A 22,570-nucleotide genomic window follows, 5' to 3' on the forward strand; every position below is an offset into this window, starting at 1 on the left:
ACATGTTTATTTTTTTTTATTTATTTACAATTTTAAAAAACCCGTTAGGGTTACATTAGAAATTTAATATTGTCTAGTCATTTTATGTCTCGTCTAGTCTAGTTAGTTCAGTCATCATGTGCTTTTTCAGATTGATTTTAAATTTGTCTCCATTAAAAGTTTTCAAGTAGTAAGGTAGGTCGTTGTAGTGTTTAAGTCCATTATGTAGTATTTTTGACTGTCCTGTGTTTGTCTTTACTTTTTCAATATGATAGTGTTTTTGTTGTCTGGTGTTATATTTATGTATGTCAGCATTTTTGACTAATATTATGTCGTCGTCTTGTATGTTTCCCAGTGTTATTTTGTGCACAATTTTTAAGGTCTCAATTTTAGTCAAGTAGTTTATGTCAAACTGGTGTGTTTTTTTGTACAGTTCAGTCGTAGAGGTCAGGTAGGGTAGGTTGTATGTTAGTTTAAGAATTTTATTTTGTTGTCTTTGTATTCTTGTTATGTCTGTCTTTTTAGGTTCACAAACAGTAAAATATATCAATATACTGACACCTCCTACGTATAATATCGTAACTCACATTTAATTAAAAGGAGAAAAAAATGTACAAATTCTTCAAAATAAGGCGATGAGGATTATACTCAAAAGAAATATGTATTCTTTTGTAGAAATAATGCAGAAAAAACTGGCTTACTTACAGTAAAGCAGCAAACTAAATATAATGTAGCAATTTTTATGCATAAAATAATTAAGAGGATGAATAAAATAAAATTTAACCAACAATATCATACACGTGAAACAAGGGATAAAAAAAGATAAAATTACCAATGAGGAGAAAAACAGAATCTCAAAACTCATTGTACAAGGGATTGAAGATGTAACGTACAAAAATTAATATTAAGAGTGATGCTGCGTTGTTCCCCCACTTTCCCATCGGATACATTGTTCCAATTCATGAAGGTACTGGGCATTAGGCAATAAAAAAAAGAGTCATTGACACATGTCATGCGGCTACAAGCGTAGATCCCAGCAGAATGCTCGTACGAGGTTTTCCTGTAATTTATTTATTTATTTATTAACGGACATTGTCCATGTATACAATTTATAAGGTTTAAATATTACAATAAAAGAGTAGTTTAAAACATTTAAAGAAAAAAGAAAGAAGCATTGACAAACATAAGGGACATCGAGACAAGATCTGGACTATTTATTTAGTGCTCGTTTAAATCGTTGTAAACTTAAACCAAAAAAGTCCAGATCCTGTCTTGAGTTAACAATACGACAAAGGCGGGTCATTGGAGAATTTAGGCCATAGTTTGTTCTATGCTGATCGATGAACAGTACTTCATTGTTTCTCAATCTACGAGTCGGAATATTGAATTTTACTTGTCCCAGTAATGATGGAACATCGATTATACAATTTAGTATGCCGAACATATATATAGAGTCAATATTAGTTCTACGTTTTTGTAGACTAGAAATATTTAACATTGACTCTATTTCAGCATAAGAATAATTATCTCTCTCTAGTCCAAGCATCCACGCTATTTTTCGAAGCAAGCGATGTTGGACTGATTCAATGTGATTTATGCGATTGACATAGAATGGAGACCAGACCACTGAGGCATATTCAAGAAGAGGGCGAACAGTTTGAATTATTTCATTCCAAAAAGAAACAAAATATGAAGCTTTTAAATTTGAATATTTTTTTTCAATATTTTGGTATTACATGCTACGGATTTATTCAATTGATTTAAAGAACAAGTGGGTTTTAAGTTTTTTCCCAAACATCACTTCCCTCTCACAGCCTCGCAACTCTGCTGGGAGAGCATCCATACCATAGGGCCTGCGACAAACCTGGAATATAATGCCCTTTATAAAAGCTTTTTAAGATCGAATACAGCTTGCCCACCACATACCGCACACCGCATCTGAGGACATAAGTCTCCTTGGCGGTTCCCGAAAAATTTGCTCGTTGTCAAACGAGAAAACCTGCCCGAAGGAGCTCTCTGAAATCTGGTAGCCTCAGCATCTTTGTGCTGAAAGAAAGTAATCCAGAAGAACAAAATATGTAATTCATTTGATTGAGAAAAGAGGGAAGTGAATTTTTCACTGCTGGGATTAAATTGACTGGACATGATCAATTCACCGAAATGATCACAAAACTTTTTAAAGGCCTTGTAATTCTTTTTGGAAGCCACCAAATCTGTTTCTTACAGGACCTATAACAGGGCCACGGATAGTAGCGAGAAGCTTCATTCGGTAATCGTAGAGAAGGAGAAAGGGACGAGACCACAGGATGTGTTCAGAAGATTGGTTAGGATATCCGCAGCAGCACGAAGGGGAGTCAACAATATTAAAAGCAAATAATTTTGGATTAAATTTACTATGACCTTAAGATCGAATACAAAAGAAATTCGGTGCCATTTCCAACGAGTTATAAATAACTCACTATTAGAAAATGGAAATCAAGTTGTGACAGAGCTGGGTTCAAACCTCGGACCTCTGAACCGTGAGTCAGCCACACTAGGCTTTTTATTAAGAAGAGCTTAAACTAGTTTTCTAATAATTTCAAATATTTTCAATAACCATGTATGAATCAGCTGTTTCAATCTATAACACAACCACAAGTCGTGCGGTTTCCTGTTTCCTGTTTCAATTACATTAATAAACCTGTGGGTCGATCCTGAATGCAAAGCGGCCACGATAAATTTACGTCGGTAACACGAGACTAACAATCTTCAATTAAAATCGTTTATGTAGTATCGATAAAATTATCTTTGAAAAAACCATAGCGTAATCGTCAAATTAAAAAAAAAACGACGAATTTCAAAAACAAGTGTGGTTAATAAACAAATTCAAATGTTTAAAAAATCGATCGAAGCTAAACTGGCAGTGCACAGCGGAATTTTAGTTCCAGCACTTATTTATGAAAGTGAAACACTGAACTGGCAGAGGAAGGGTGAAAGCTGAACGCGGTCGAAATGCGATCTTTTAGACGAATATGTGGAAAATCAATGTATAATAGGGTTACGAATGATGAAATCGGGCGAGGGTGTAAATCTGAGTCCGGTATAGTTGACAAGATTAAGAAAGGTATCTGAGATGGTTTGGCCATGTAGAACGAATAGATGACGAAAGAATGGTAAAACAGGTACAAATGTCGAAAATGAATAGCAAAGTGATACGATGAAGACCAAGAAAGGCGTAGCATGTTCCGATAAACCAAAATCTTAAGTCGCACAACCGAAGGCAATGTATGACTAGCTAGGAATGTATGCCAGGATAGACTTGTGTGGCGGTCCATACTCTCTGCCTACCCCTACGGGGAAATGGCGTGATGGTAGTAGTAGAAAATGATAAAACCCACCATTCAAATTAATTATACTGCGGTGCCTTTTAAGTATTTTTTTAAAATCGTCTTTTTTTAAAAATATATTATAATAGAATTCCACAACGTATCAAACAAATCAACGGTACTAAATTAATGTGGTTACAATTTTTTTTAAATATTTCATTTAACAATTATATTGATTATGAATATCAATCGATTCAAATCGAAAAACAAATCAACATTGGAATTTAAATAGTATATGCTTTTTAATTTTCGCTATTTCATGTATTTTGACATCGATGATTAGTGCTGCCATATGATTTTGTTTTGCAGTTTTATATTAGAATCGCAATGTCGATAAATTCTTGACAAAGGCGGTAGGCTTTTCGAGGGAGCGGTATACATTCAGAATCGGGACCCTTATTACGCAAGGACTTTCTAGATTGTAGATTAATTAATAAAATTCAGATTTTGACAGCATTTTACACAAACATTAATTAATTTTACATGTTAATTAAAGTCAGACAAAATTTGCGGCCGGGATGTGTATCTTATAGCTCATAACTCGGCCGCATGACCTTTCATATTGATATTTTTGTAATTTCTTTATATTTAAGAAGTTAAAGTTCCTATAGCGTACATTTATAAACCGTTACATATTATTTTTTTACTTAAGCACCTTGAATTATATAACTATACTAGTGGACCCAAAAGACGTTGTCCTGCCCGAACGTTGGCTTGCCTGCTATTAGCTTGGAAAAATACTTTTCATTGATAAGTAGGTACCTAGGTACTTTTTTGCGATTAAATTCCAAAACTAAAATTTTTAAATATTCAAATACTAAATTTAAGTAGGTACCTAGGTACTTGTTTATGATTCAATTCAAAAACATAAAATGATTTTTTTTTTCAAATGTGGCATTCTTTTTGCAAACGTCAAACTCTGGTCTTCTCACCAACAGAGGGGTGTACTTATGTAGAAAAACGATTTATAAAAATGTGTTGAATTTGAAATAATTTTAGTTTTACTAAAAATCCATTAAATAATAAAAAATAGGTAGAAATTATAAGGAATTTAAGGAAAGGATCTGATTAGGATCCACAAAAAACAAATGCTGTTTGTAAACATTCAAAAACAATTTTTTTTAGTACACAAAAAAACATCATCTTTCCATTTTTTTGTAAATGCATTCTCCTCTAATGTAACCCTGGTAGATCGATTAATAAAACGTTTATTTTCCTTACTTATTTTTTACATATTAGATTGAAGATTTTAATATCTACGAACACACGTAGCGCAAAGATCTATATTTCTCTGAAAATCGCAAGTAAATCGGTTAAGCCATTAAGGAGGAGTTCAGTGACATCCCACGTACAGAGGAATTATATATATATGAAGATAAGGACGTTCAATACATTTAATCTTCACATTCGTTTGAAAATGCTCTAATAAGACGAAACAAATGTCATGAAATTTTTGTTTTCATATTTGTGAAAATAAAATAAAATGTTCAGTAGACTCAAATCAGTGTTGAATTTATTATATTATAAGTTACGATTTTTACAATAATCAGATACATATATTAACATTAACGTTTCCCATTACGTAAAAGAAATAAACAATTCGTGTGTACATAATGGGGAGTGACGTCTTACAATAGTTTGATTATTTTATTTTAAATTATTAATATTTTTAGGATAACATATAACTTACAAAAAAATAAAATAAACGGTTTTTTTAATCAGTGCTACAAAAAAAGAATTATGAATATAACTTTTAACTTATTTCTGACTGCACTTTTAATTTTCTTTGTTCATTTCATTAAAGAAAAATATACCTCTAAGTATAATAATCTTGTGCCATAATTGTTTTTAATTTGGGAATTTAGACGTTACCACTTGTTTTAGGTCGCGTACTTACGTTTTGTGACGTAGAAATACTACTATATATTTTGTCTTTATGTATTTGAAGCAAACAATTCTTTTCATATAACAATTACATATGTAAAACCTTTTTTTTTTAAATAATTGAACAGTGGGAATAGTCGACGGCTTTTTTTAAAGTAACTTGTAAAATTAATTTTCGTATCTTTTCGACCGGTAAAATATATTTTTTAAAAGCACCGCCCCATCCAATTATTCCGTACTGTACAATGGATTGAGCTAAAGCAAAGTAAATTGATTTGAATTTTACGATGGTTAATTTTTCCTTAATCTAATGAATACATATATAAGTTTTCTTTCATTTTTTCATTCTATTTACAATATTATTTATTTGCTCCTACCATTTCATATTTTTATCAATTATAATGCCTGAATATGTCAGTACATTGGTGATGTTACCCTTAATAACGTTATTTGACTTACGTGTTTTGGAACACGTGTGAACATTGTTGCATACTACAAGATGAGCAAATAAAATAAAAAATTGAAAAAAGTCGACTTGTACTCTGTACTAAAAAGAAGTAATAAAAAAAAATATTTATGAAAACCGATTTTTTACTAACATATAATTTTAATGTCGATAAAATTATCAACCCCCTAATTTAAAATCTTGATAAACTAAAAAATGTTCCCCAGCCCACAAATTTAATAAGCGTGATCTTTATATAATGCATTATAAGCTGGTTGCCATAGTACAGTCGATGTAAACTGCAGCTGACTCACTTGCCGTGTATGGTCAAGAGAACCCACCTTGGAACAACAGGACTATACTAGGTACGCTAGGTAGCAAGGTAGCAAGAATAAAATATGGACGCTGTGTCACAAAACTCGTGGGTCGTATTTATATAATAAACTAGGTAGCTTTAACCCTCGGCTTCTCTCGCGTGGTATAAGGGAGAAACCATTTAGGTAATTAATTAGTTTTGTCGTTCATCAATAAGAATTTACCCGATGGAATGACATATTACGCACAATTATACGATCCAAGGTAATTCCATATCACGGTGCAAAAATATGAGAGACTTAGGAGGTATTCTTGATGGTAGACTGCTGATTGGATTTCTTTCACATAAATTCTATGGTTGAAAAAGCTTAGCAAATGCTGGGCTTCATTTTGAGAATTTCCAACCCCATTAATAAACCAAATACATTAAACCAAAACCAAGACTTTAAACAACACTTTTGTGCGCGGTAAATTGGAGTTTGCATAAGGATTGAAAATGTTAAAAGCAAATTTTTAAAATACCTAGATTATAAAAACAATTAAACGCTTTGCACTAACAATCAATCTGCTCAACACAAGAAATTTTTTACCCTTGATAATAGACGCACTATATCCGAATTATGCTATTCATATAAATTATTAATTAATAAAGTAGACTCTCCTGCTATTAAAAATTTATCGAAATGTCCCCTTTCGCGTGATAAGAAATAAGCATTTATTCCATCTGCCAGTCTGTAGCACGAACTATGCACAACACTCTTTCCTCTATCGTTCTTGCTCAAATTATAATGCTTTTTTTTCATCTATTGAAATATTTAACATGCCCCTTAATTTATTTAAAAATAAATAAGGACTCATTCTTTCTAGCTACTTGCTATTTAATGGTGCTCATGCTTACACACACCTGTAGCTCAATCATAAATAACTATCGACGTTATTAAAACATGCTAGGCATTTGAGCGATCACAATGAACAATAGCTATTTAATGATGCTCACGCTTACACACACCTGAACACTTACTACCACACAAACACACATCTACACTTACTCTCATACAAATACACACAAACACACCCTTATGTTGTACCACAATTTAATATGTATGATTTTTATTTAGAAACTTCACATGTTCAAATTTATTTGACGTATAATCATCAGTGTGGCCAGATATGAAGCAAAGTGTAAACGCATGCAAAAAATAAAAATCCCCAACATTAATCACTCCCTAGGGGTAGATTCAGAATAACCCTCCTGGGGGTTAAATCCAGTCCTTGTGCACTAAAATTTGGACAAACTCAGCATATTGTTGATTTCTTAAAGAATTATGTTTGTCCACAAATTTTGAAGTATCGTATACTGTCACCTACTGGCTTGTAGCGTAGGTACTACAATAATACTGCTCGAATTGAACGTAGGTATGCAGAAAGCAGCCAGACAACAATTTAAAATATATTTATATGTTATTGTTATCGGGAGCAGTAAGGTAAATTCTGATAAAAATATCCAGGCCGCTTTCATACAAAAGAACTGTAATAATCACCTTCTGAAAATAGTGTTCATCACAAAAACAACATTTCTCAATATGCAGAAAAACAGCACACCCCACAGCATCAGAAAATTTTTACGGTATAGATACTGAGATGATGGGAAGATCAATGCCCCCAGAAAAACAGTTCTCTTAAATAAATTAAAGTTAGTAAATACGTAAGAATTTCAATTTTATAAATTTATTTATTTGAAAATACCCGTAATAAAAAAACACGTTCAAAAAAAATGTCACCTCATACATTCAAAGTTTGAATGAGGTGTCATTTAATATTAGATTTGGCTGTTTTCTGCATTTTAAAACTAGTAAAATACATAATTCGTTTTTTTTTATTACAAAAAAACGAATGCATGCATTATTCATCATTTTTTCAAAACACAAATCTACAGAAATAGTGCTTTAAAGTTTTTTTAAGAAATAGGCATAAATAATGAATCGGATTGTGGTCCCGTGGCCAGTGTTGCGGACTCACGGATCAGAGGTCTGGGGTTCAAACCCCACTCTACCTCAACTTGATTTCCGTTTTCTAATAGAGAGTTTTTTGTATTATATTTTATTTTTTTTATTTTTTAGTTTTTTTACAAAGACTTTTTACAATTATAAATGATAAAACAGAGTATTAAAAAAATAAAGCATAATTACATAGCAATGAAATACATATTAATAGTAAAAATGGTAAACGAAAAATCCCACAAAGGCATTGGCCTGTTTGTGGGTATACAAGAAAATATTAATGAATTTTTGCTCCTATAATAAATAATGGACAGTTATAATATTTTTGTGTAACATAAGAAAGAAAAAATAAGATATTCTGTAAAAGATAAAATGGTATTTTTTTTATAGTAATTAAAAAAGGATATAAAAAATATTAAAAAAAACACAAAAATATTACTTATTATTAAAGGGCAACAAAATAAATCATAGAAAAAAAGAGTTCGTATCTTTAGTTTGAATCCAGGATAGTGCATGTTTTTTAAAGAAAGGAAAATTTTGAAAGTTTGTAATCAATTAAAAAATTTTGGGCCTTTTTTCACAAAAGTGCTATTATCTCAGTTTCACCTTTCTATGGCTGGTTGCTTTCCGCATAACTAGATTCAATTGGTCACTCGGTTCGAGTCCCGGTGAGTCACTCGAGTTAGAAATACCCGGAGGTTTGATTCATCCACGATCGTGCGTTTTCAGGTATACACCTTCTGTCATTGGTTGTTTGTTTATATTAACCCCTTCACAACAATAACTCATTTTAATTAGCACTAAAAGTTAAGCTGCGGGAGAAACGCAATTTAATAACATGCATGAATCACCCCCTTGTAAATATTTCTTTCAATTTCTAAGGAAAAACAATGAGTAATTATTTTCAAGTACACATTTCTTGTAGCTTATGCATAATAAAAAATATGACAAATATTTGAAAAGCTGTATTGGACAAACAGCAAGATTTTAATGGCAACTTATTAAAATACTTGAAATACTGAAAATTCTACCGTCAGAGAATTGCAATACAAAAAAGTTGTTATTTTTCAATACGATAAATTTACAAAAATAAAAAATATATATATTATTTTTCATTATTCCCTTTCCGCACCTAATGGTGCATAGGGCACTGCATTGGTACACCGATCGCAGCGTATCTTGACCATTTTTGTTATATAAAGGTAAGATGATCAGTCTTTAGGACTATGAAATATTCTAGTGTGAAAACACTCTTTTAAATTGATATTTCATATCAACCATGTCGGGAATCGAACCCGAGACCTCTTGCGTGGCAGGCTAACGCGCTGACCATTACACCACGAGGCTGACATAAATAAAAAACAACCAAAGTATTGGAAAAAAAAAAAACACTATAATAATTGAATCGATCCATGTTTAAGGGGCACAAGTCCATAGACTTTAAAGTTTGAGAAAATCGATAAAAACCGTCTAAATTTTTTTTAAGGAACTTGTCATATTTTTAATTTATAATAAATTTGGTTTTAATAATTAATACTAATAAAAAAGTTTATTAAAAATACTATTTTGTTTGCAATTTTTTTTTAACAATTTTTTTTAATCCACGGACTGGTTTCCTCGTTTCATCTTAATATTTTTCTAATAAAATTAAAAAAATTGAAATCATGTAACTATTCCTAAATAATTAACTGTTCAACTATCGGTAATATTCATAGTCATTCTTCCAGGCACCCTGAAGTTGAGGAGAGATAATAGTTCAGGGCGATCCCATATTGAATAAAATTTTTAAATAAATTTGAAAGGTCTATAATTTTTCTTTATTGTTAAGTTTTAACAAAAGAATGTTCGTGTATAAATGTAAATTCGTTGTTTCTCACATAACTTACTTCATTATTTATACATAAGTGTCTTATTAACTGTCCCCTTTTAATGGTGGGAGCTATATTAGAAGTAGAGGTACGCACCATAAATGCTAAATACAATAGCGCCCTTTAAGAGAACAAATGGCTCATGTTTGCCTTGTTGTGTCACAAAGTCAGAATATGTAATTATTGCTATTTTAATTCATTCAAATTGCATGCTAGCCAGAATAGCATAGCTCGTTCATGCTATTTCTCTATTATAATAATAAAAATAATAGTTTATTAACAAAATTACAATATCTTTATCTGCCACATTTTTTATGGTAAAAGATATCTCTGGATTATGAGAAGTCTTTTAAACTACGTACAACCTGTTTTAAGGCAGACATTTTGATGTGTGGAGCTAAATAAACAAAACATGACTACCTACCGTGAATTTAGTGTACAATTTTATGATATTAAATAAAAAGTAGTTACGCAGAAAGTAGCCAGTCCACAATTTAAAAATGGTATATTGATTTTATCGGGTGCAGTAAGGTCAATTCTATGTCCAGTCAAAAACAGCCAGACCGCTTTTATACAAAAAACTGTATTAATTACCTTCTGAAAATGGAGTTGATTATAAAAACGGCATTTCTCAATTTGCAGAAAACACCCACAGCACTAGAAAAATCTTACGGTACTTAAAAATCGTTAAAACTGGTCAAATAAATAATTATGTTCTTTTTTGTAATAAAAATAAAAATAAATGAATTCATGGTTTATCATTTGTTTAAGTCAAAAACATTCTAACTGTTGTGTAGACTATATTATTTACTCTTTTCACAAAGGTGCTATTATCTCAGTTTCACTTTTCTATGACTGGCTGGTTTCTGCATAACTACGTTCAAATATCCTTTCATTTTCCTACAAAAAATTCATGAAATATATTTTAACAAATATTTTGTGTTTCTCTCTACCTAATTCCAGTAAACATTTTTTCGTAAATGTATTAAATTGGATCCGAGTTATGATTTTACAATGATCAGGCAATACATTGTATATTTTGGTACCAAAAATGTGAAATTTCTGAAATTAATAATTATATTCTAGATGTTTTCTTTATTTTATTTAATTTGGGAAATCAACAGTTCTACATGCATATTTATAGTAAACAAACAGATATAGTGTATAAACTCAGAACTAATAACAGATTGCCACATAGTATACAAAGTTAGTAAAGAAAATATATTACATATCAAATAAATACATATAAGTTAATACATATAAAAATGTTATTTTCATGTACTCGTAAATATTTTTCAATATATTTTTTAAGAACAGTAAGTTATTGTAAATTGGGCGGGATTAGGACAAGAATGCTTGAAGAGGGGATAAGGAGGGGAAGGGAGATGTACATATTTATTATTATAATGTCTACTAAGTTACATAATGCATTTTTAGTGAAAAATTTTAATCTGACAGAGTGATGTTTGTGTAATCTATATCTTTAAATTTTGTATTGTACAAAAAAAGCATTTTTAACATACGATGTTTTACTTATTGGTACATGAAACAGGTGGTACCGTCTACAAATCCTGGCTGGCACATGTATTGTTATTAAACTAAGTAAAAGAAACGTGAAGACTTCTTTTAGGCATCGCGAATTTCCCGGTTGGCATCATTATTGTTTTGAAAACCACGCCTAGTGATGCATAGAACGCTGCATTAGTTTGACTGAAAAACCCCGATCATCTGAATCTGTTATGGCTTCATAGTACTTTTTAAAATGTATATATATATATTATTTATGTTAGATTTACTATAAATATTATTATGTATTCAATCGACAATAATTTATTATATAAATAAAACACGAGTGATACTTTAATCCACAAATTTGGAATATCCAATGACCGGTTTCATCGCTTTCGCGACATCTTCGAGACTGGTATCTTTATTAAAAAGTTAAATGTATTTTAATAAAGATACCAGTCTCGAAGATGTCGCGAAAGCGATGAAACCGGTCACTGGATATTCCAAATTTGTGGATTAAAGTATCACTCGTGTTTTATTTATATAATAAATTACAATGAACTTCCATCAAGAATTTTCACTTACAAACTTAAATGTTTTAGACAATAATTTATATAACAGACAATGAGGAATTACAGTGGTTTTGTTATTTTTTTTTATTAATAGACTATTAATTAAACTAAGCCAGATTTTTATTTTAATTTTATATATCCTATTATCAGCGCTACGATTTTTTAAAGTTTTGTATTTCTGAAATGACTCCGCGTGTGAGGTCAGAGGTGCATTTTGGCTTATTCTCATTCAGTTCTTCGCATTGGTCTAGAAACGGCAAGCAGACCGGAAATCTTCCATAGTTCTTATATCATAGGTTGATTCATATGAACCAGAGACGTCATTCAAAGTAGTGCGTTTTTATTAAAATATTTTTCATTATTTTTTCGTACACTTTCAAGGAACTTTTCTGTGCAATTTAAGGTTTCGCAGTTACCTGGCAGCTGATGAATTGGCAAGGCTGGGGGCTGAGACAGCCCCAATAGGCCCTGAGCCCTACTGCGGGTTGCCCAAATGTGCTCCTCGTAACCAGCTTACGTCATGGGCCAGAAAGCAGAGCGCTTTGCTTTGGCAAAAAGTGCCTAGTCAGCAACCATGCGAAGGAACTGATAAAAGGGTCCTCGAAAAGGTTTGCCTTCGACCTAATAAAGCTTAGCCGAAATCAAGTGAGAGTTAACACTAGAGCCCTTAAAGAGAACTGCAGATTGAACAAACACTGCGCTAGAATCAACCTTTCCGAAACTTCTAGATGTAGGTTCTGCAGTGCAGATGAGGAAACACCTATACACATTACATGTGACGCTTTTCATCATAAAAGGAGCCTCATCCTCGGAGGACCACTGAAACCTGAGGATGTTAAAGAGCTTGCCACCTACCTAACAGCCCGATACTTTACAAATCTAGGCTTAGAGGGGGAGATTCAGCAAAATGTTAACTCTCGCCTTCCACACAGTAGCCAGGCTCTTTATTGACCTGGGCTTGGAAAGCGAGAACTATTCACGATGACCCGTCACAATAGATCTTCACAGGTCGCAGTGACGTCAGGAGCGAATAGCACTGACCCCCCCTCTAAGAATAAAAATAAGGGTTCGCAGTGCTAATGCTAATTAAGGCATTAGCAAGTCAGAAGGCAGAATGTATAATTATGCGTGTTTATCACTTGCGCCACTATTAAAATATGTCGCGTGCGTCACTTCGTAAGTGTGAGCAACCTTGGAAACATGATTTTCAATTAAGAGACAAGTCTTTGCACACCTGCATTTATTTGTCGAAGCATTCATTTGAACTTCTTTGGAAACAAATAGAGATTCATATTAGCTTGACAGGCGCCGTGGCGCAGTTGGTAAAACAGCTAACTGTGAAACTAGCGTCGCGGATTCGATACCCGCCCGTTGCTAGAAATAAATCCAAGAATTTTTTTTTCTCAATTGGCCTGGGTGTTGTGGTATATTTTTCATAACTTACTTCCATATCCCATTTCCCACCTGCTGACTAGCCTCTAAAGAAGAGGCTGAGCGGGTTATTCCTTAAAAAGAAATCTTAGTAAATATTCAATGCAATTAATATTTTTGAAATGCCTGCCCTTGCTGTAGGAACACATCGACAGTACCGTTTAGTGAGATTTTGTTCACTGTTCTGTGTATCCTTGGCAGAGGGGAAAATAATCCTATGTTAGTTTTATAATTTCCCACAGCGAAGACAGGATTGGTACTTAAGTTACGGCGAGGTACATTAAGGTTTATCTGAGCAAGAATATATTGGGCATCTATACAGTTAGATATAAATTTGTGCAAGAATATCAAATTAGCCAAAATCCTTCTGAATTCTAAACTAAAGATATGAAAGTACTCTAGACGATCATTATAGTTGATTATCAAAGTATTTGATCCGATTCTAAATATTAACGATTTTATTAATTAAAATTACATGTTCATAATACAAGCCAAAAAAGTATGAAAAAGCATAAAAAATATTTTAAAAGTATTAAAAATTAGATATATTATACGTTACAAGCAAAAAAGGTTAAAAATTAAAAATTATATGTTCAAGATGCGCATTCTCTGGATCAACTAACATTATTTACTCGAAGTACTTCTGGAAAAAAAGTTCTTAAATTCGCACGTCCTGTTTCTGTATTTTGAAATTGGCGCTTGACATTTTTGTGGTAATTTATTAAATTACTTGAAACCTATGTACTGTAAAGATCTAGTACCAAACTTCGTAGACTGCACAGATTCAATATAAATATTATTTTTTGATCGAGTACTGTACTGATGGATGTCTCTATTGAAAGCGGGCTTGATGTTACTGTGCATTGAGTCGAGAGTTGTATGAATGATAGTGCTGGTTATCTTGAAATAGGGGGCATGATTTTTGTTTCAAATCATACGGTAGGTGAAACACATTTCTGTTAATTATGTTTAGAATCGAACCCGAGAATTTGTGCGTGGTAACCGCACGCGCAAATCACTTCACCGCGAGCCGAACTTTCTCTATTATGAGATATTATCTCGTTCCAAACAGTCAAATGTTTGAAACAAATTTGAACAATGGAATAATTACATAAGAAAGAAATTTTGCCGACATCTTGTGACGTGTCAAAAGTTAGAGTTAAGAGCGAGTGAAAGGAGTAAACAAGACGTGTGTGTTGTCTCTCTTCCTCGGAAGTGAGCGGCGGCTGCGGTGCATAGGAGGAACAGAGACGAAGAACTTTCACCAAGTTCAATAACCTCATCCCGAAGTAATCAAATGAAATTGCAAAGTAACGTATTAAATGAGGAAATTCATTAAAGATGTAAAAACAAACGAAGTACTTACTACCTGTGGACCAGAAAGTTAAATTAAATTATTGTTGCGCTATCGTCAAAATGGAACAAATCGGTTATCTTATCTTGTTTTTTTATTCATAATATTTTGTCCGTTTTGACCAAAACGCTACAATTATTAAATTCAACTTTTTTGGTGCAACTGCCCCTTCGTACTCTCGTGTGGCTATGAATAATACGAGTTCAAGGCTTTATATATCATAAATTTGCTTATTTAAAAAAAAAAATTTTTTTGCTATAATAGGGCAAAGTTACATTATTATTACTCTTAAATAGAAAAGTATTATTTTATTATTAAAAGTAAGTTGAATTTTAGGTTTTTGATACCTTATATTTCAAAATATTTGGTCATTTGCCTAACGTTCACAACGAAACAACACGTTTCAAGAGTACTTTTCCAGCTCAGTGGCTCAATCACAAATAACTATCGAAGAGCTAATAAGCGACGTGATTTCAATTTCTCACCATGGTTGTTTATCGTATTCGAGATCACAATGCAACATCCGTGAACACATAATATTGAATGTCAAAATATTAACGTTTCGCGACGTATAATCCTGCTGCGCAATCACATATTTGAATTTCACCGATGTATGTATGGAAAATATTCCAAAACTGCTATTTTCATTTATTTATTTATTATTTATCATGCTATTTATTGCTTTTAGCCAGCGGTTAGCAAACAAACTAAAACAAACCGACACGAGCGTTGACTTAGAGATTACACACGCGTTGACTTATGACTGCGATAACTTAAGCATGTTCATTATTGTTTATTGTGATCGCTCAAATGCTTAGCATGTTTTTATGCACGTCGATAGTTATTTGTGATTAAGCTTACTGAAGAGTTTAAGCTATTTATTTACCAACAATGTTTCGAGTTTGTCCAAATTTTTGTAGGCAAGGACTGGATTCAACCCCTTAGGGAGCTGTTAATATAACAACAGACATGAAGAATTTTTTACAGAAGGGAATATAGAAGTCTAGGCATCCACAGGGCTTATGATCTGTCATTGGCTGGTTTTAGTGGCCACTTAACACACTGTGTAATATTCACCATTCCTCTGTATTTGAACATCTATATTCCTTTGACTCTTTCATCTGTTGACGTTTTTGAAGTTAAAGAACTGAATGGGAGTTGAATCCAGTCCTTGTCTATAAAAATTTGGACAAACTCAAAATATTGTTGATAAATCCACCTGGTCCATGAAGAAGTATAGAAATTGAAAAAATAACATTTTCAGGCGTTGCCTAGTATGTAGGTGAAATAATTCAATTAGATAAATCTCACCAGCATAAAAACAGGTTTCAGCTCTTGAACTCCACAAACATCAACAGATGAAATAATTGAAGGAATATAAATGTTCAAATATGGTCAGAATGGTGAATGTTACACAGTGTGTGGCCACTTAAACCAGCCAATAACAGGTCATAAGCCCTGTAGATAACTAGACTTCGATATTACCTTCTCTAAAATGTTTTTCATCTCTGTTGTAATATGTTAATATTAACAGCTCCCCAGGAAGTTGAATCCAGTCCTTGTCTACAAAAATTTAGACAAACTAAAAATATTGTTACAGAGAGAGAAAATGTTTTTGAAAAGATAATGTGGAAGTCTAGGCATTTACAGGGTTATGACCTGTCATGCATTACAAATATCCCGACTCAACACAGATTTAGAAGCGTAAAATTTTAAGCATTTAAATTTGAAATTGAATATTCTTAACGAATCATCTTTACGCTTCGCAACCATCGCACGTCTCACCTGCCCTTGGCAGTTTCCGACCTACCTTCCGGTCCATCGCTGACCGGAAGTGGGCCCTTCCTTCCGGCCTGGCAAGTCAGACATGATATAAATGAAACATTACCATAACTCACCGCGAATCAATATCAATTAACATATCTAATGATCATATCTTAGAAATATTTCATTAATTTCAGAGGTTAGATACTCAAGGGCTGCTGACTTAGTAATTAACCAATTTAATTACGTTTAAATGGGTCTAATTAATATATCAACCTAATTCAAATGACCTTCAAAGGTTTTTGTTAAACACACAAATTCAAACCCAATTTAAAGTAAGGTAAGGCCATTGATTATACGAAAACTTAAATTAAAAATTAAAACAATTGAACCTTAAGAACTTATAAATTTTAGGTGAATACATTATTATTAACTTCATTAATTTATTTGTTATATTTAAATTTGTTGCAATCTCTTTCTCACACCAATGTTTGCAATGTATCGTGATTTGCCTTTTTCTTAGAATTATTGAGGGAAACTCAATATTTGCTGTATATGAGAAGCAGCAAGTAAGGTCTAAAACTTTAAATACCTACATCAAAGACAAAAATTGCTAAAATACGAAAATGTAAATTTTAATAAATTCAGATATTTTCCGCTGTCATGTCTCGTGTTTACGAGTATATTTTGTTATGTTAGCGATAAATATTATTTATACATGAAACCAATATCGTATAAACATTAATTCCTAAATAACTTGTTAATAATATAATTCTTATGTTATCGTTTTGTTTACAAAATTAAAACCGCTTATCATAAAAAATAATATTAACATTTCCATAAAAATATCACAGTTAATAGTTTCGTTTTGAGGTAATTCATTCGAATGAAATTCCGAATGCAGCAATTCATTCGAATGAATTAATAATTGTATCAAAAGAATGAATTATAGTCCTTAAAATATACCTTGATTAGAATGACAGCTGTCAAACTAACTTTATTAGTGATGGGAAATTATTGATCGAATCGATTTTATCAGTTTTTTCATGCAAACATGAAAGTCTATTTCCGAAAATTGATATAAAAACGCAAAAACAAGCCTATTATATATCCGATTGAGTGTGCTTAAGACAATTATTCACCAAAAAATTAGACGTTTATACTTTTTTTATGAACAACATCAAATTAAATATATTTTTTTATTCGATCAATTTACATTGATCAGAAATTACTGATCACTGATCATGTACCGATCACATCGATTTTATCAGTTTTTTCATGCAAACATGAAAGTCTATTTCCAAAAATTGATATAAAAACGCAAAAACAAGCATCTTATATATCCGGTATAGATCCTATATCCGATCGAGTGTGCTTAAGACAATTATTCACCAAAAACATAAGACATTTATACTTTTTTCATGAACAACATTAAATGAATTATTTTTTTATTCGATCAATTTACATTGATCAATTTGTCCCATCTCTAACGTTTTTGCAAAATGCTGTAACCATGTAAGAACGTCGTCAATAATTAGGTTTATTTTAGTTTTCTTTTAGTTTAAAAGCTGAATTTATATATAAATGTTGATTAATGTTTCAAGCATTCTATTAAAAAAATAAATTAACACGCCAGATACAAATGATTTTTCGTGTGTCAATTTAAATTATCTCTTCTGACGTTACTACAAAGTTATGCCGTCACTTTTTCTGGCAACTGTCATTCTAATCATGTTGCATTTTAAGGACTATAGTAATTGTATCAAATGAATGAATTAGTTATAGTATTAAACGAACAAATGAATAAAAATAGTACCAAATCAATAAATGAATGAATTAGAACGACATATGAAAGTAAGTAACTCCGATTGATTGCAAACAGAGTAATTTATTTAGATATTGGCAATATTTTAAAATTAGAGGGCGGACGACTAGTGCAATACTACCTTTCAATTGAAGGCCATAATAACCGAAACGTCCATTTGTTTTATTTATGGAATAACAGACATCAATTATTCATTCGATTGGTAAATTCATTCGATTATTTTCATTTCTTATTTTGTTATACTATCATAATATAAAATACTACGTAATATACTGTCATTCATTTGATAACAAGTTGTCTTTTTTTTATATCTCTCTCCCTCTCTCGCGCGATCGTAATGTAATATTGCAGTTCATAAAACCTTAGCAATCAATATTCCACGTTCATTCTGCTAGAGATCGAACCCAGGTTCTCCAGATAGATTGGTAGGCAAACGCACAACGAGGCGGACTTTTACGTAGACAATGCAATATTGTTTTGTCACAGGACTCGACTAATGTCGACGTTTAAACAACAATTTGTAGGAAAAAAATTGTCCCAAGACATCGCCACCGAGAGAGGCGGGTATCGGCCATATTTTTTTATTTTTTTATTTGAGAGTTGCATTATTTTTTAGCTTGCTTATAATATACAAGGTTCATATTTCAAAAGAGGATTTTTCTGCAATTATATTTATCTAAACTGTTGGGGTCAGGAAGGATATACTTAAGTGGCCCAATCAGGATCTTCTCAGCATTTGCTCATGTGGAGAGGAAACCACTTAAAACTCTTCAAGAGTAGCCGGCCTGTTGGCAGCAGTCAACAGGCCTTCCGTTCCACTAGAAGAGTGTTCGGCATTTTGTTCGTTACTTTGGTTTCTTTTGTTTAGGTTTGACCAGCGGCCATATTGTCTTTAGTTTAAACACTGTGGACTTATTTATTTTATTTATTTAAATCTTAAAATAGGGCACACATATCATACATATTGTTATGTGTGTTCTAATAATAACATTGCAAATATATTTAATTTATAAATTGTTTATCACATATGTCTTGACCATTATTTTAAATTTTGATATGTTTTTTTCTTCATAAATATTTTTTTCCATTTCGTAATACTTGGTAGTTTTAAACATGTTTGTAAACCATGAGACCGTCGATGACGATCTATCAACTTTTTTCGGCGGAACTAGGGGACGCTGGATTGACGTGGAAGGTGGCGAGAGTGCTGGCTGGCAATAGGGTCTCCTGGAGGCAACTTGGACGCCCACGTGCTCCACTTAGGAGAGGATGTGAAAAAGAAGAATAACACGTACGGGTAGGACCTTGTGGCAATAGCGATTTGCTTAACGTGAACGTGTCGCCCCTAATTTTTTTTTTGCCGAATATAGCTGCAGAAAAAAAACGTTTTCATTATTTAGTTCGTTCTTTAATTACTCTAATACGTCTTGGTATAAAATTATGAACATTTTTCGTGAATTTGTTCGTAACAACCGCCGTCGTGTATTCATTTTAGCAGCTTTCACGTGTGAACTGCGGCCGTATTTTCTGTCCTGCGCGGTCGTGGCTGTTCATGGAGCTGGGACAAGGCATTATTGTCATATCTATTGTATTGTCCACATGTAAACAGCCGTTTATCTCCACTCTATTTCCTTATGTATGATTTTTGCCTGAGAGCAACCATCGAGTCAAAAACACTCGTCCAGGGTTCAGATTCTATTTTACGCACAACATTTTTGTTCATCCGCCTGGATACAGAACTGAATTTAATCACACGATAGAACTCCGTTTATCCGAACTTCAGTCATCCGGATTACCGTTATCATGATATAAAAAGTAAAGGAGATATTATGATAACAAATAAAAAAGTAATAATAACTTTACTGGACTGTTCTTAATGTGATTCCAATGAGAAAGTTCAGCCCTACGGGAAATGGATATCAAAATATATTTTTAAACGCGGTAAATATAAGATAATTAAATTGTAAGGCGAAGATTCCTATGGAGAAAGTGATATGTTTCGTTTTCCATTATCAGATTTTTGATAACTTCAAAAATCACTTTGACATTTTTATATTTTATTTACGTACAATTAAATTATTTCCTACTGCGTACCTTAACTTTTTGGCTAAAACTGTTATAATTTTTCAAAAATATTTAATTATGTGTCTTAATACTTTTATGTAATTTTTTTTGCACTACAACAGGCCAAGAGGCCCAATTACAGTTGAAAATTACAGCACAGGACACCCAAAACCATTTATTTAATTATTTTATAAATTTATTGAATAAAATTAGTATACATATTTAATAACAGGGAATCTATATAAAACTAATGAATAGAAAATGAAAACGGAGTGTTCTCTGTTCATGAGAGTCTCCATCTAACATGGCTCAGCCTGTTCTAAGATGGAGATTTTTCATCTTTTAGAGCATAAATAGTCCTATACTAATATAATAATAACAAAAATAAACTAAAACTACTTTATTATTATTACCTACTTATCAAATGTAAGAAATTAAAAATCGTTATTATACAAATATAAAGTATGTATATGCGCCAAGAATACATGTTACTTAAACATAATTTATTAAAAAACAGATATAAAGTAATAAAATACATAAAAATATAAATAATATGTGTACCAATTATATAAAGTACTACGATTTTTGATCTACGTGTATTTTTCAAAAAAATCTCTCGCTACACTATTTATATGTGCAGTTATTATTATTTTAAAATTTGTTTTACATTTCGAGTCTTTTATATTTGGCAATAAATCATTAAATATTTTTGGAGCAATTACATTATATTTCTTTCTACCAAAGGCGGTTGATACAAATAGGACAATACAATTGCAATTTCAATTGATGTTTATCTATAAAGCATGTCGTAATTCGATACTTAAAAATAAATAAATAAACTATTTCTATTTTGAGATACATATTTATTAGACCTACATATTTACTTGTTACATATACCATGAAACGCTTGAATTGTAATTTTGTACCTGTCATGTAAAAGCCCTATGGGCGCATTTAATAAATAAATTAATAAAAGATCTATTCTAAATATTACCTGTTGATTAAATATCAATACATCCCGCCGTATAATTTTATCGCGCCGTGTGGATTTTCAATTTTCAATTTCAATTTTATTTATTCATTATATGTACATTACAAAATGGAATATCTTAATTCATACATATAGAAATAATTCAAATAATTAGGTAAAATTAGGTATATATAAAAATAACACATAGTATACATAATATCCAGAGAATAATATGTTAAAAAATAAGAGAATCTTGTAACGAAAAACTCCCTCAGAGAGGTGAAAAATGTCAATGTCCAAAGTAATATTGTTGAACATAGAGATAGCCCTTCCAAAAGGCATAACCATTGGCAGGTTGGTCCTGTATATTAGAATGTAAAACAGTTTATGCTGACGCTGTCTAAGGTAATAATCAGGAACATAAAAGCTAATGCTCCGCATAATTTCAGGGTTGTCAATAATACCGCGCAACAATCGAAAGAAGTGCGTTGTTAAATACACATAACTTCTTGTCTTCAAACTGCTGTAACCAAGCATACCCTGGAGAAACTCAGTGGGATAAAGCCATGGATAATATCCGCACTCTCTCATGTAGAGAAACCGAAGAAATTTCTTCTGAACCCTCTCCACCATAAGAGAGTACTTCAACTCACACGGTCCCCAAATCATCGAGCCACTCTCAAGTCTACTTCGCACCAACGAGTTATAAAGAATTGTCAGTACTTGTGTACTACCAAAAACCCTGGCAGTACGCAAGACGAATCCTAACATCTTCAACGAACTACTACAAACTGTTTCGATCTGATCATGAAATGCCAGGGAACTCACAAAGTGATTCCTAGATCTTTAACCTTCGCAATCCGCATAAGATTCTGGTTATTCATTCTATAGCGGAAGAAAAGCGTTTTGTGGGCCCTGGTGAAAGACATTATCGAGTCTTTTTTTAAAAATCAAAAATTTTATTCCAAAAACGGAAAAAATTCTAATGTATGAAGCCTATGTAAAAACCAAAATATGTTATACGCAACTATTATGGGGAGCAGGATATCAAAATGACATAAACAGACTACAAAGACAACAAAATAAAATATTAAAGTTAGTATATGACCTTCCCTATTTAACTGCAACTAGAGAACTTTTTAAACAAACTAAGCAATTAAATATAACTGAACTCTTTCAACTAGAATCATTAAAATTTATCCATAAATTAGTCACTAATGTAACT

The sequence above is a fragment of the Micrasema longulum genome, unplaced genomic scaffold (genome assembly GCF_059751315.1).
Source record: "Micrasema longulum isolate JH-2025_06_02 unplaced genomic scaffold, ASM5975131v1 h1tg001009l, whole genome shotgun sequence".
Classification (NCBI taxonomy): Eukaryota; Metazoa; Arthropoda; class Insecta; order Trichoptera; family Brachycentridae; genus Micrasema; species Micrasema longulum.